Source organism: Aethalodelphis obliquidens, unplaced genomic scaffold (genome assembly GCF_003676395.1).
Source record: "Aethalodelphis obliquidens isolate GAN/ISIS:26980383/991018 unplaced genomic scaffold, ASM367639v1 scaffold4, whole genome shotgun sequence".
Lineage (NCBI taxonomy): Eukaryota > Metazoa > Chordata > Mammalia > Artiodactyla > Delphinidae > Aethalodelphis > Aethalodelphis obliquidens.
In genome coordinates, this window is record NW_020837948.1 from 37,988,776 (window position 1) to 38,004,950 (window position 16,175).

Genomic DNA, 16,175 nt, shown 5'->3' on the forward strand with positions numbered 1-16,175 from the left:
ATGTGAGTTTTTCCAGTACAGCACCATAAATATTTGGGTACCCATATTGCAATATCATTGCACAAAATGGTTATCATGATTTATGCTTGGTTATGCTGTCAGACATGTTCCACTAAAATTCTAAAAAGGAAAAAAGCCCTGGAAACAATTCCAGAATAAGCTATATATTATGAGTGTCATTAATAATGGTGAGAATGCAAAACTAATTGAGTTGAGAAGACATGGTTCTTTCCTTTTATGGTCAACGTGCAAAACTTTGTGGTGCCTCACCAGATAAACATTAAGCCCATTATTACACACATTAAAGATCAGAAATTTCTTCCTGCCCAGACATAAGCACCTGCAAGGGCAAGGCAAAGTCTTTGTGTTATTTATCAGTGGGAGACCCTCTCTTTACAGAACAGCTGCCTGACACAAAGTCCAAAATGTGGCTCCCTTGTGTTTTGAAAAAGATGATGTCTCCAGTGAAAGGACAGGCATACATTAATGGAAGTTTTGGCTGGGAGTTGCTCTGGCTGAATGACAGATCTTTACCGGTGAAAAATGGACCTACATAACCTGCTCTGTATCACAAACTCAGAAAACAGTGTTTGAGATGCATAGGTTGACAACCTGCCTAGTTCTTATTTCAGTTTCAGTGGAAAATATGACAGTCAAGGAAGTTCTGTTTTTATTGACCAAGTTGAGATTTTCCATCCTGCTATCCTCTCTTTCCTCCCTTTTTCCTTCCAAGGATAAATCTGTTTCCTTTCTTGGTGATTTATATTGCTACATGGTCTATAGTACTGCTTTACGGGGATATTTCTATGTATGTAAAGTTTTATTTTGACTATCTCAAGATGATAAATTGGCTCTCATGGCATTAAGAGGATTTAACTTAATGTCCAGAAAGACCTAGTCAGGTTGAGGATGAAGTTCGTGGATAGGAGTTTTAAAATCTATCTTTTAATCTAGTGCATTGAGCTCTTTTTTGAAGAAGCATTAAGTGTAAAGCTTTATTTATCATATTAATTTTGTTCATGATTTCTGATGTCTATTTTAAAAATAAGTACAGGGTGACCTCTATCAAGAGACATAAGATGTAAGCTTTTTTTATTTTTATTTTTTTATTTTTTGGCGGTACGCGGGCCTCTCACTGTTGTGGCCTCTCCCGTTGCAGAGCACAGGGTCCGGACGCGCAGGCTCAGCGGCCATGGCTCACGGGCCCAGCCGCTCCGCGGCATGTGGGATCCTCTCGGACCCGGGCACGAAGCCGTGTCCCCTGCATCGGCAGGCGGCCTCTCAACCACTATGCCACCAGGGAAGCCCCAAGCTTATTTTTTTAGAACAGACTTCTAGACTTTTTTCTCAAACTTTTAATAACTGGTAGAATTCATAAATGCCATATATACCAATCTCTAAAGCTTAAATTACATGTATTTTGACTCCAGGGTTGTTAGATAAAATACAGAACACCCAGCTAAATTTGAATTTCAGATAAATAATGAATATTTTTTAGTATAAGTATGTCCCAAATATTATATTTTTATTTGTGAAATCTAGCAACTCTACTCTCTGACACTTTTTTAAAAAGATAGTCTGATTTAGAATCACTATGTTGTACACTTGAAACTAATATAATATTGTAAATCAACTATACCTCAATAAAACTTTTTTTAATTTAAGGAAAAATAAAATAGTCTGGGTGTCATCGGCTCAAGGACTATTAACTACAACCTAAAAATGAGACAGTTTTGTCTGCGTGCGATAAGACTTCAGCACCCTACACTAGTAGTTTATGGGGCCATCATAAAGAAAAATAGACCAGACTGTTTCTAAGGCAATTTGGTGCAAGATCCAGTTCTTCAGCATATATGTATGTATATAGCTGCAGAGTTCAGGAAACTGGCTTCCATGTTAGCACATACCTTTTTCTTTCACACTTTAATGATAATGTTATTATTATTAAGAAGACAATCTAGTACACAGATTTTAGAACCAGTGAATCTGGGTTTTAACTCTAACTCGAACATATTGTAACAATATAGCTTTGGAAGAGTTACTTAACCTCTTTATGCTTCAGTTCCCTCCTGTTAAACAGTGGTAATAATGGTATCCACTTTGTAAGTTTGTTGTGAGGATTTAATATGTTAATGTATACAAGCTCACCAGCGTTCGACACATAGTCAGTGCTATACAAGTGCTAGTGGTTGATACTTTTTTCTTTTCTATGTGCAGTTAACATGTCAAGGTTTTTACAAATATTACATTTAATCTTCATGACAACCATCTGAAATTAATGTTCTTAATATATTTAATAATGTTATATAATTTGACTACATAATAGGGCCAGGATTCAAGCCCAGTGCTTTTAATCAATATGTTTTCCTGTAATACGTTGATTCTACACTCCCCCAGACACACACACACGTTCTTCCAGGATGAGTGGTTATTTTTGAGACGCATGTACTAGTGGCCAAACTAAATCTATATAACAAAGTCCATTTAATGGGAAACTGTTCAGTGATTCTGCTGCCTTTTTCTTCCTTTTGTCAAGGCTAGGTTCACGAAATCCCAGGACTACACAACCTACCTTTTACTTGTCTCATTGTTCTTATTTGTTGTATTAATCAAGTAATCATGTTTGCAAATGTGTTACTTTGAAAAGTGCTGAGACTTCTCTTGATTGTGAATGATCCTTAATAGTTCTTCACATTCGACTGGGGCCTCCTGTGGCTATGTGCCAATTTACTATCCCATCCATGGACACACACTCACAAGCATGAATGCATGAGCATGAGCACACATGCAGATATTAAACTTGTTCAATTTAGTGAGAAGCTGATTACAAATTATCTGATGACATCCTAGATTTCAAGACAACAACAAAAGAGAATTGTTCATTCACTTGTTGGATGGTGGAGTGAGGACAAATACAGAGAACACATTTTAGGAAATTCAGTGAACAGAAATATCGAATTGGGGGGAGTTACAGATCAGTCAAGTGAAAGTAAAGGAAGTTATTAAAATTGTGCAACCACACTGAAGCCTGGTTTTAAAGGGGTATTTGATCAAAGAAACACATTGCAACAATAGGGAGTTTTGAAAATAGAACAATTAAAAAAAAAACTTGAGTTTCTCAAAATACTGTGAGGAAGACATGTGATGTTTACTGATATTTCTTGAAGAATCATTTCTTATCTCCACTTCCTTAACCTTTTATAGATGTTTCTATTCCTCTCTCTCCCTAAAATCAACAGGACTGTCTCTTCCTTGCTCTGGATAAAAACTCCCCTCCCAACCTTCTCCCTGGCCCTTTAAGTCTCCTCTTCTCCCCATTTTATAGCCTCTACCCTCCTGTCTCTCCATACCCCTTCCAGAGAGTATGCATCACCATGGATAATCTCCAGTCCTCAGAGGACAGAAGAAGGTGAGAAACCATGCAGGCAAAAAGAAGATCCTCTTGGAGAAGGGGAGGAAAGAAAGGCCAGGAACATTGAAATACTCATTCTTCCTTCCTCTCCCCTCCTCTCCCCTCCCCTCTTTTCCTCTCCTCTCCTCCCCTCCCCTTCCCTTCTCTTCCCTTCCCTTTCCTTTGCTGTCACTTTTGAAACACTTTGAAGAAACATATATGGAAAAATTATTTCAAGCATTATTGTAGAAATGAAGTAAATACAATTTATATTTACTCATTCTACTAATGACATATTAGCTGAAACTATCAAAGTATAAGGTATTTATGATATTGATTCTTTTTCTTAATCTGTCTGTCTGCCCTTCCCTCTCATTTCTCTTTCTTTGTCTCTCTCTCTCTGTTACCCTCCCTCTCTCTCTCTCTCTCTCTCTCTCTCTCACACTCACACACACACACACACACACACACACACATACACACTGTTCTCTGGTTTATATTTGCAGCCAACCCATGCACCTAATTCATTTTGCACTGTGGATAACAGACAAATAATCTCCCAACCAGTTCTAACTTTTCATTCATAGGCATGTTGTCTGAAGAATAGTGTCAAATTGCTAAGTGTGACTGAGAGATGTGGCAAGAGGGGCAAGTATGTGATTTATAATGGGGTATTTTTTACAGTTTAAAATTAGTGATGCCCTGCAATAAAGATGTACAAAATAATCAAGAATATGGTCTCTATACTCTTGTGGTATACAAAAGCTTAATATTAGTAAATTAAGGTCTTAATGTTTGTAATGTGGGAAACAAGGAAAGCAAGTGGAGAAATTTTAATGGACAGAGAGGATTATAAAATACTAATATTAACAATAATTACCTTTTATTGAGTACTGATTTTACTAGAAACTTTGAAAATCTTTAAGCATACATTATCTAATTGAACTCTTGGATCAGTACTGATAGAAGTATTGTTATCCACATTTACAGAGGGAGGAGCTGAGGTTTACATGGATTAAGTAACTCCCTATCATCTATCATAGGGCTTGTAAATTGCAAAGATGGGATTCAAATCCATACCTACCTGATCTAATGTTGTGTTTTAAACTTTGTGATAAATGTGTGTATGTGTGTGTGTGTGTGTAATACATGTATACATATTTACATATATGCAAATATAAACAGTGATTGCCTCTGTAGGCAGTTTATGATTTCAGATAGAGAGAAGATGTTTAGGAGGTGGGGACAGATTTCATAAGGTTTTATAGTATGGGACAGATAGAGTATAATTGGTTACATAACTGTGTGTTTGGAGAACAGAAGATTAAAGAGTAAAAATAAGGCAACTGAACAGTGGATTCTGTCAGGTGTAGTAGTTCATCATTACCTTTGCTATCCTTTCCCTGGTGCCTTCTCTCTCAAGTTTCATCTACTTATTTCCTTCTCATCGATTCATACTTGAGTTGAATTTTCATTGATCTACTTTTTCTTTTTGCCCCTCTTGACATCTGACCTCAATGTTTTTTTTTTTGTTTTTTTTTAAAGTCTTTATTGAATTTGTTACAATTCCTTCTGTTTTATGTTTCTGGTTTTTTGGCTGCAAGGCATATGGGATCCTAGCTCCCCTACCAGGGATCGAATCCACACCCCACCCCCCCAGCATTGGAAGGCAAAGTCTTAACCACTGGACCACCAGGGAAGTCCCTGCCCTCAATAGTGAGTGTCCTCATTAACTACTGTCTCTGGCCATCAATGAATTGTGATTAAACAGAAGGATATGCACAGGAAAGTAAATGTTGTTTCACAGGTGGTCTCATAGAAGGGTTTGTGCAGAGTATCACAAAATTCCCAGGCAGTAAGGACTGGTGCCTGTGGTTTAATGAGCCTAAGATTCTCATTCTTGAAAGAACAGAATAAGGAACCAGGCTGGTCATGCTTTAACACAAACCTTGTATAACACCATTTGGTACCATGAATAATATCTGACTTTAGTTAGTCTCGGAAGCCTCTTATATGAACATCAAATAGCTAAATGTGTCCCTAAACTCCTGACATGAGGATTGGACTATAATTCTATATTCCACATTCTCTGCAGTCGGTGGGAAGTCCAGGGGCCAAAGCACTGCATGGAGAGTCAGACACATTGATTTAGGTTTTCAGCTCGGCACACTAGTAAATGATGTGGAATTGCTTGGGGCTCTGGTTTCCCACAGATAATAGGAATGCATCAGCATCATAGCACCTCACATTTGCTGAGTACCCAGAAGTCATATACGAGATGCAATGGGTTTTTACAGCATTTAGGCATGGTCACTAGCCTTCCAAATGTACTGTTTAGTGGGGAGACAAGACAGACGGCTAGAGAATTGGAGCACTGGAAATAGATATGCTGGAAGTTCCCATTGGCTGGAATCTTGTGAAGTGTTTGAGGGCAGGGATAATTTATAGTATTGCCACAAAATGCGCCCTATCTTATCTGCAGTAGAGGGCTCTCCTGGAGTCTGGAAAGTATCCTAATGATTACCCAGAACGTATCCAAAATAATGCTTTCAATAATGCTGCAAAATATTGTGTTATAAACATAATGGAACATCCAGTATAACAAGTATTGTTTTCTTACTTTCTCATGTCACAGCTAAAGGCATTGACAGAGAAGAATAAAAACTACATATCAATTCTACAATTCTGAGTCTTCCTTTATTCTATCTCTAGTGTACAGGCCAGCTTAGCAATAACAAAGTGAATTACACAGGGAGAAACAGGAGCTCTAGAACAAGGGCTGTCAAACCTCTGTGTGCATCAGCATCACTTGGAAGGCTTCACATACACAGCTCTCTGAACCTCACCCTCAGAGTTTCTGATCCTCTAGGCCTAGAGTCAGGGTTCATAATTTGCATTTCTGACAAGTTCCCAGGTGATGCTTATGCTGCTTCTCTGAGGACTACCCTTTGAGAACTACTATCCTAAAATACAGGAAGGAATAAAATGGAAACAATGTTTTCCTGCTGGAGTGTTCTTTTTTTGAAAAACAGTGGGTAAAGAAGAAGGACTAGGGACTTCCCTAGTGGCCCAGTGGTAAAGAATCCATCTTCCGGGCTTCCCTGGTGGCACAGTGGTTGGGAGTCCGCCTGCCGATGCAGGGGACACGGGTTCGTGCCCCGGTCCGGGAAGATCCCACATGCCGCATAGCAGCTGGGCCCGTGAGACATGGCCGCTGGGCCTGCGCGTCCGGAGCCTGTGCTCCGCAACGAGAGAGGCCACAGCAGTGAGAGGCCCGCGTACCGCAAAAACAAAAAGACAAAAAAAGAATCCACCTTCCAATGCAGGGGATGCAGGTTCGATCCATGATCGGGGAACTAAGATCCCACATGTCGTGGGGCAACTAAGCCCGCACGCCACAATTACTGAGCCCACGCACCTCATCTACAGAGCCCACGTGCTCTGGAGCCCACGCACCACAACAAAAGATCCCGCATGCTGCAATGAGGATTTTATTACTGCACCTAAGACCCGACGCAGCCAAAAAAATAAATAAAAATACATAAATATTTTTAAAAAGACTAAATGTCCACTTTATGAAAAGAATTTATCATTCTTTTAAAGCAATATTAACACTGTAGAAGAGACTTGGCAGCTCTGGTGGTAAGTTCTAAGCCAGTATTATTTCATTTGAAGATATCATCTGCTACTTGTGTTTACTTATTCTGAAGAAAGTGTTTCATTGTTTTCTTCTTTTCAACTGATTTTTACTATACTGCCATATTTTAAGGAAAATTATAGACATTGTGATATCCTACCTCCTAAATATTTCAGCATATATTTGTAAAAAATGAGAACGTTTGCCCATATAACCAAAATAGCATTATTATACCTAAGAAAGTTAACAATAATTATTTATTATTATTTAATACTTATTCTATATTCACATTTCTTAAAATTGTCCCTAAAATGTCCTTTTTAGTTGGTTTGTCCATAGCAGGATCTAATCCAGGATAACGGATTGCATTTGGGGGTTGTGTCATTTAAATCTTTTCAGTTTAGAAGAGTTTTTTTGTTTCATGACACTGACTTGACAGAAAGAAAGGGTCATTTGTTCTGTAGAATATTTCATATTTTTGGATTTGTCTTGCATCCTTGTGGAGAGTCCCAATTAGATCACAGTAAATATTTTGGTAGCAGTATATACTAGCTGTACTCCATACTGCATTATGTCAGGGGACATATAATACCTGGTTTCCCATCATTTGCATTGCTCTGACTATTATGTTAATGCCTTCCTGACCATCCACTATGTTATTACGTTTGCTCCCTGCTGCCAGAAAATAATCTGTGTGCTGTTACTTTGGTACTACACAAATGTCTGATCCCTCCATATATTTACCTTACTGTTTTAATATCACTTGATAATTCTTGCCTAAATCAGTAATTTCACTAAAGTTTAGAAAGTGATAATTTATTAGTTCTATCACTCCTTCTATGTATATTATCTGGCATTCTTTTTAAAAATTAGAGCTTTTGTTTACAACTGAGGCTATTTAATCACCTTAAGATGTATTTCTACTGGGAAGCTCAGTCTTTCCCATAATTTACCAATTTTCAAAGTGAGGAACTGGTTTAATTAAATGTCTCAAACGTTGACAAGTCAGATAGTCTAGCTTTCTCTGTATAAGTATCGTTTAAGACACGTGATGTTCACAGATTAAATGTGGTTCAGTTGCCTACAATTACTCTGAAAATGTATTCGCATGACATGAGTAAGCTGTCAAGAAGCAACGAGCTGAAGACCAAAAGGACAACTCATTATGACAGGGAACAGGTGACTGAGCTGGCAAGGAATCTCAAGGCTTCAGATCTCCTTATTAGCCGTTTCTGGGTAAAGCATTCAAGGAATAGGCACCTAACCAGCGAAGCACTGACAAGAGAGAAGACACATACCATTTGCTTTGAGAGGTATTCATTCCAACGTGGCTAATCCAGGAAATTGTGGCCACTAATTTTTATTAGTAGAAATAGTCTTTTAAAAAGTCAGGGTAGTAAGAAAACTTTAAGGGGGATGTAATCTTTGCAGTGTGTTTGGTTTGAGCCTATTTTGGGAATGGTGATGGTGGAAGAAATGCTGTTCTTTATTGTATTTATAACCATGCTGAGCTTGCAAAGGGAAAACAGACTAAAGTCATTAGATGAATGCAACAAGGCAGTTAAATGTAAACATACGGGGAATCATTTACATGGAAGTCTTCAGCATTTTTTCTATCTCCTGGGGTTGATTTTTTTTTTTAAAAACCAACAACCAAAAAACCTAGCACTGAAGAATTAGAAACCATTTCCTGTTACCTTGGGTTGAAGTAAAAGTAAGTGCCCAATTATTTTGGTAAGACTGCTGGTGATAGTCACAGTCATAGGTTTTAACTATGTAGGTTCAAGTAGTGGAACTTCTAGCAGATGTTTTAGACTCATTTCACTTGGATGCTGTCATCCCTTCCTTTTGTTCAAGTCTCAGCTAAAGGGACATGAAATGTCTTTTATTTCTGTGCTCTGTATGGAGAAATTTACCATGATGGATTTGTTGATGTAAAAGATAGTCCTCCCCTTTCCTTCCCCTTTTGCTGGAGAGCCAGGTGTTATTCCCTGGAAAGCCACACAGAGCTCTGGACTGGGTGAGCTTTCAACAGCAAATGCCATTAGCTTGGGTCATATCCACCCTTACTAGGACCCGTGCCTCGGGACTTCTCCTGTTGGGTTAACCTTAAACCCAAGCCACGCTGTCATCTTTCGTCTCTGTTAATACTGTCACGTCCATTCTCTAGATCTGAAATGAGTTACTAGTCTTCCAGAAATGTGTGCAAAAGTAACATTCTGAAAATTTTCCAGGTTGAACTTTCTGGATGCACAAGTTTGTCCTTGTGTGGAAAGTTGCCAGTGTGTCAGAGTTGACAAAAAATAGTGTCTTGCAGAATAATAGTAAAGATAACGTAATTTCTCATTCTAGAAACGGTCAATGAATATTTACTGTGTATCATGAAGGAATAGCTCTCTTAAACCATTAAACATTGTATCTACTCTCTATTAATTGTCTTATTCAGAGATCATGACTCTTCAAAGCAATTAAGTCTATAACTAAAGATGGAATTATGTTTTTTCCCTGGTAGGTAGGGTCTTCAATTTAAACTTTATAGCATCCAAACAATAAGATAGCAAAGGATCCAAAATGCTTCTAAGTCTCAGCTTATTGCCAGTTTTATAGGCATTTGGAATGTTTGTTTGTTTCATACTTTAACATTTATTTATTTATAACAAAGAGCTTATTATAGTGCATAATTTCATAATAATTATCCATTGATATATGCAGCTCCTTGCTAAATTCAGTTCCAGGTGCATACTTTATCTTTTTTCATCCAAGGTTCAGAGTTGCCTTTGAGATAATTTATTGTTGGTTTAAAGACAAGAGAAAAAGAAAATGAGAGACACTGCATCTTTGTGGATCCTTTGGGTACAATAAACATTGTAATTAAATCAGCAATTCTGAGAACACTGAAGTTGTTTTAAGAACAATTTTTCTCCAGTGTATAGAAATATAACAATAAAAATGCCATCCACTGTAAGGCTTCTGAAATCAACTGGTTGTATCTTACAGCCAATGAAGTCTTCCACTGGAGATTTTAATGTGTTAGTTATGTCGACTTCAAAAGGAAATTTCTGTAGTGTGGAATGAAATATAATTTTAAGAATTTTAATTCTGTTTCGGTTCAGAACTAGAGGCAATGTAATTAGTATTCTCTGCATTGGCAAAAGTCTTTGAATTTAGATAGCCATGACTGTTAAAAATGAGAACGTTTAATTGTTTAATTGAGAGTTGGAGTTGCATAGAGTTTCTTGGGCAAAGGTTGTGATCCTGCTGCTTCATTAACAAAGGCAAAGTTTTAATATTTTCTAAACCTTGGGTAAAAAACCATATATTGTAAAGAAAAACATCATTTTATTATACTACATCGGTACAGAAAATTTGAGATCATTTGCGAGGTCCTAGATATGGGGAGGAATTAGTTATCAAATCTTTCAGACACTTCCAGGGATTGCAGAGCTCTTTATGTCTCCTATAAAGGTCTGCTCACCCTCATGCAGAGACAAGAAAATGCAGTGATGTCTGCCACAGAGGCAAACTCGCTGTCCCAGATGCCTTGCTTATGACTCTCCCAAAAGACTCACTCTGTTCCTGACTTTCCCCATTTCCTAGGACCTGGGCCACAAGAGGATATTTATTCTCTCCTTCTCCTACCTTTAGTCTGATCCTAGGAGAAGATGCTCAGTGTCCCTTATGTAGAAACAGATGGTGCTGCGCCCTAGATCTGCTGGAGCACAGCTCAGAGCCTCCACCTGGAGAAGACTTTATGGCCTCAGGACATGAGCCCAGCTCAAGGTGAAACATGCCTGAGAATCACAGAATTCCAGGCCTGGGAGGTTCTTTTAAGTTTAGGAATTTACCACCTTGCCCTCCCCACATTACTTTCCAGGTGTGTTTGTGCAGTCCACTTGAGTTCACAGAGCTCTGTTACATTTTTGAAACCACTGTGAGAAAATCTCTGAATCTCTCTTTAGTGTCCCCCCATTGCTCCTAACTGGAGAATTAGATGATTCTGAATGTGTTTTTTGGCTCTGATATTTGGTGTTCCCATAATGCTGATGCCTTAGTCTCCTTCATGCCAGATTGGGTCAGTAAGATCCCATGGTGTTAATGAAACTGAGCAGGACCCTGTGGGGCTCCTGGGATGGGGCTTTTCCGTGTCCCCTGTTTCTTGTAGGGAACAAACTCCAGCCTCCATGACCTTCCCTGAGTTTCAAAGTGCAGATTCGAACAGTTGTTAATCCGGGAAGGGAAGGGATACAGAGTCAAGGGAGGAATAGCCAAGAAACAATAGTGCAGCCTTGGGGCAGCTCCTAGCTCTGCCTCAAAGGTTACACAATACAATGTCTTTAAGCCCTTTATAAAATTAAAAGCAGCAAATAGAAGATGTCAGCATTCTTCATACCAGAGAAGACCACCTGAGGCCAGGTTAAAGGAACCAGAGAAACTCATCAAGAAGATTACCTGAGATGAGATTAAAGGCCCTGCCCACACCCTAACCTTATCAGCAACCCCACCCTTGAACCACTGCCATAAAACTCTTCATCAAACCCTCCTGGGTTGGGACACATAGTTTTCGAGAGCAGGAGCCTGCTGTGGCCCCCTTTGCCTGGCAAAGCAATAAACCTATTCTTTTCTACTTCACCCAAAACTCTGTCTCTGAGATTTGATTTTGGCATCATTGAGACATAGTCATTTATTCAACAGACATTTATAGAATGCCTAGTAGGTACCAGACACTGTTTTAGGTGCCAGAGAGACAGAAGTAAACAGAAAAAAAAAAACCCCCAAAACCCTGCTCTCAAAGAACTCATGTTGTTCTTGGAGAGGAGAAGACATCTGAAAGGCAAAAAAAAAAAAAAAAAAAAAAAAAAAAAAAAAAATTTTAAAGTTGGTCTGTTAGATGGTAATAAGTGCTATGGAAAAAAAAAATTAAAGTTCAGTAGGCAGGTTGCAACTTAAAATCGAGTGGTCAGTAAAGCCTTGCTGAGACCGTCATTTTGAATAATGACCTGAAGGAGGTGGAAGTGACCTGAGCTCAACAGACATTTCTGGAAAAAGCATGCCAAGTAGACGGTGCAGCAAGTGCAAAAGCCCCCAAGCCGCGATTTGAAGAATGGCAAGGAGGTGGGAAATAGCAACGGGACTGGTGTGGTCTTATACAGGCAACTATAATTATAACCTTGGCTTTCATCCATATTGAGCTTGGATATTTTTGAACAGAGAAGTGATGCACTCGCACTTACCATTTCAAGGAGGATTCTGGCTGCTGTGTCACATGTAGACCAGCAGGGGCCATGGGCAGAAGCAGGGAGTGCAGTTAAGAGAAAGCTTCCAGGAGGAGCTTCAAGATGGCGGAGGGGTAAGACGCGGAGATCACCTTTCTCCGCATAGATACATCAGGAATACATCTACACGTGGAACTCCTCGTATAGAACACCCACTGAATGCTGGCAGAAGACCTCAGACCTCCCAAAAGGCAAGAAACTCCCACGTACCTGGGTAGGGAAAAAGAAAAAAGAATAAACAGAGACAAAAGGATAGGGACGGGACCTGCACCAGTGGGAGTGAGCTGTGAAGGAGGAATGGTTTCCACACACTAGGAAAACCCTTCACTGGCGGAGACTGCGGGTGGCAGAGGGGGGAGGGGAGCTTGGGAGCAAAGGAGGAGAGCGCAGCCACGGGGGTGCGGAGGGCGAAGCGGAGATTCCCGCACAGAGGATTGCTGCCGACCAGCACTCACCAGCCCGAGAGGCTTGTCTGCTCACCGCGGGGCGGGTGGGGGCTGGGAGCTGAAGCTCTGGCTTCGGAGGTCGGATAGCAGGGAGACGACTGGGGTTGGCAGCGTGAACACAGCCTGAAGGGGTTAGTGCGTCACAGCTAGCCGGGAGGGAGTCTGGGAAAAAGCCTGGAACTGCCGAAGAGGAAAGAGACTTTTTCGTCCCTCTTTGTTTCCTCGTGCGCGAGAAGAAGGGATTAAGAGCGCTGCTTTTTAAAGGAGCTCCAGAGACTGGCGCGAGCCGCGGCTATCAGCGCGGACCCCAGAGACGGGCATGAGACGCTAAGGCTGCTGCTGCCGCCACCAAGAAGCCTGTGAGCAAACACGGGTCACTCTCCACATCACCCCTCCCGGGAGCCTGTGCAGCCCGCCATTGCCAGGCTCCTGTCATCCAGTGACAACTTCCCCGGGAACACACACGGCGCTCCTCAGGCTGGTGCAACGTCACGCAGGCCTCTGCCGCCGCAGGCTCGCCCCGCCCTCCCCCGCCCCCGGCCTGAGTAAGCCAGAGGCCCCGAATTAGCTGCTCCTTTAACCCCATCCTGTCTGAGCGAAGAACAGACGCCCTCACGCGACCTACACGCAGAGGCGGGGCCCAATCCAAAGCTGAGCCCTGGGAGCGGTGAGAACAAAGAGGAGAAAGGGAAATCTCTCCCAGCAGCCTCAGGAGCAGCAGATTAAAGCTCCACAATCAACTTGATATACCCTGCATCTGTGGAATACCTGAATAGACAACGAATCACCCCAAATTGAGGAGGTGGAGTTTGGGAGCAAAGATATATTATTTTTTCCCCTTTTTTTCTTTTTGTGAGTGTGTATGTGTATGCTTCTGTGTGCAATTTTGTCTGTATAGTTTTGCTTTCACCATTTATCCTAGGGTTCTGTCCATCCATTTTTGTTATTAGTTTTTACTTTAAAAAATTTTTTTCTAAATGATTATTTTTTATTTTAATAACTTTATTTTACTTTATTTTATTTTATCCTCCTTTCTTTCTTCCTTCCTTCCCTCCTTCCTTCCTCCCTCCCCCACCTTCTTTCTTATTTTTTCTCCCATTTATTCTGAGCCTTGTGGATGAAAGGCTCTTGGTACTGCAGCCAGGAGTAACTGCTGTGTCTCTGAGGTGGGAGAGCCAACTTCAGGACACTGGTCCACAAGACATCTCCCAGCACCATGTAATATCAAATGGCGAAAATCTCCCAGAGATCTCCATCTCAATGCCAAGACCCAGCTTCACTCAACGACCAGCAAGCTACAGTACTGGACACCCTATACCAAACAACTAGCAGTACAGGAACACAGCACCATCCATTAGCAGAGAGGCTGCTTAAAATCATAATAAGTCCACAGACACCCCAAAACACACCACCAGACATGGACCTGCCCACCAGAAAGATACAATCCAGCCTCATCCACCAGAACACAGGCACTAGTCCCCTCCACCAGGAAGCCTACACAACCCACTGAACCAACCTTAGCCACTGGGGACAGACACCAAAAACAACGGGAGCTACGAACCTGCAGCCTGCAAAAAGGAGACCCCAAACACAGTAAGTTAAGCAAAATGAGAAGACAGAAAATCACACAGCAGATGAAGGAGCAAGGTAAAAACCCAACAGACCTAATAAATGAAGAGGAAATAGGGAGTTTACCTGAAAAAGAATTCAAAATAATGATAGTAAAGATGATCCAAAATCTTGGAAATAAAATAGAGAAAATACAAGAAACGTTTAACAAGGACCTAGAAGAACTAACGAGCAAACAAACAATGATGAACACCACAATAAATAAATTTAAAAATTCTCTAGAAGGGATCAATAGCAGAATAACTGATGCAGAAGAACGGACAAGTGACCTGGAAGATAAAATAGTGGAAATAACTACTGCAGAGCAGAATAAAGAAAAAAGAATGAAAACAACTGAGGACTGAGAATGAAAACAACTGACAGTCCCAGAGACCTCTGAGACAACATTAAATGCATCAACATTCGAATTATAGGGGTCTCAGAAGAAAAAGAGAAAAAGAAAGGGACTGAGAAAATATTTGAAGAGATTATAGTTGAAAATTTCCCTAATATGGGAAAGGAAATAGTTAATCAAGTCCAGGAAGTAGAGAGTCCCATACACAATAAATCCAAGGAGAAATACGCCAAGACACATATTATTCAAACTATCAAAAATTAAATACAAAGAAAACATATTAAAAGCAGCAAGGGAAAACCAACAAATAACACACAAGGGAATCCCCATAAGGTTAACAGCTGATCTTTCAGCAGAAACTGTGCAAGCCAGAAGGGACTGGCAGGAGGTATTTAAAGTGATGAAGGAGAAAAACCTACAACCAAGATTACTCTACCCAAGCAAGGATCTCATTCAGATTTGATGGAGAAATTAAAACCTTTACAGACAAGCAAAAGATGAGAGAGTTCAGCACCACCAAACCAGCGTTACAACAAATGCTAAAGGAACTTCTCTAGGCAGGAAACACAAGAGAAGGAAAAGACCTACAATAACAAACCCAAAACAATTAAGAAAATGGGAATAGGAACATACATATCAATAATTAACTTAAATGTAAATGGATTAAATGCTCCTACCAAAAGACACAGACTGGCTGAATGGATACAAAAACAAGACCCGTATATATGCTGTCTACAAGAGACCCACTTCAGACCTAGGGACACATACAGACTGAAACTGAGGGGATGGAAACAGATATTCCACACAAATGGAAATCAAAAGAAAGCTGGAGTAGCAATTCTCATATCAGACAAGATAGACTTTAAAATAAAAACTATTACAAGTCTTCAAACAAACAAAAGCCCAGGACCAGATGGCTTCACAGGCGAATTCTATCAAACATTTAGAGAAGAGCTAACACCTATCCTTCTCAAACTCTTCCAAAATATAGCAGAGGGAGGAACACTCCCAAATTCATTCTACAAAGCCACCATCACCCTGATACCAAAACCAGACAAAGATGTCATAAAGAAAGAAAACTACAGGCCAATATCACTGATGAACATAGATGCAAAAATTCTCAACAAAATACTAGCAAACAGAATCCAACAGCACATTAAAAGGATCATACACCATGAACAAGTGGGATTTTATTCCAGAAATGCAAGGATTCTTCAATATACGCAAATCAACCAATGTGACACACCATATTAAGAAATTGAAGGAGAAAAACCATATGATCATCTCAATAGATGCAGGGAAAGCTTTCGACGAAATTCAACACCCATTTATGATAAAAACCCTGCAGAAAGTAGGCATAGAGGGAACTTTCCTCAACATAATAAGGGCCGTATATGACAAACCCACAGCCAACATCATCCTCAATGGTGAAAAACTGAAACCGTTTCCACTAATTTGGGAACAA

General features: G+C 40.2%; 1 long non-coding RNA gene across 1 annotated transcript in view; it reads right to left on the reverse strand.

The window, feature by feature from the left end:
• LOC113613734 (uncharacterized) overlaps window positions 1-12,423 on the reverse strand; it is a 65,125-nt gene extending 52,702 nt beyond the window's left edge. Inside the window, exon 1 of the long non-coding RNA XR_003430350.1 lies at window positions 12,260-12,423. This is a non-coding gene — a long non-coding RNA (uncharacterized LOC113613734). The remainder of the gene's footprint in view (window positions 1-12,259) is intronic.
• Between the last annotated feature and the right edge of the window lie 3,752 nt (window positions 12,424-16,175).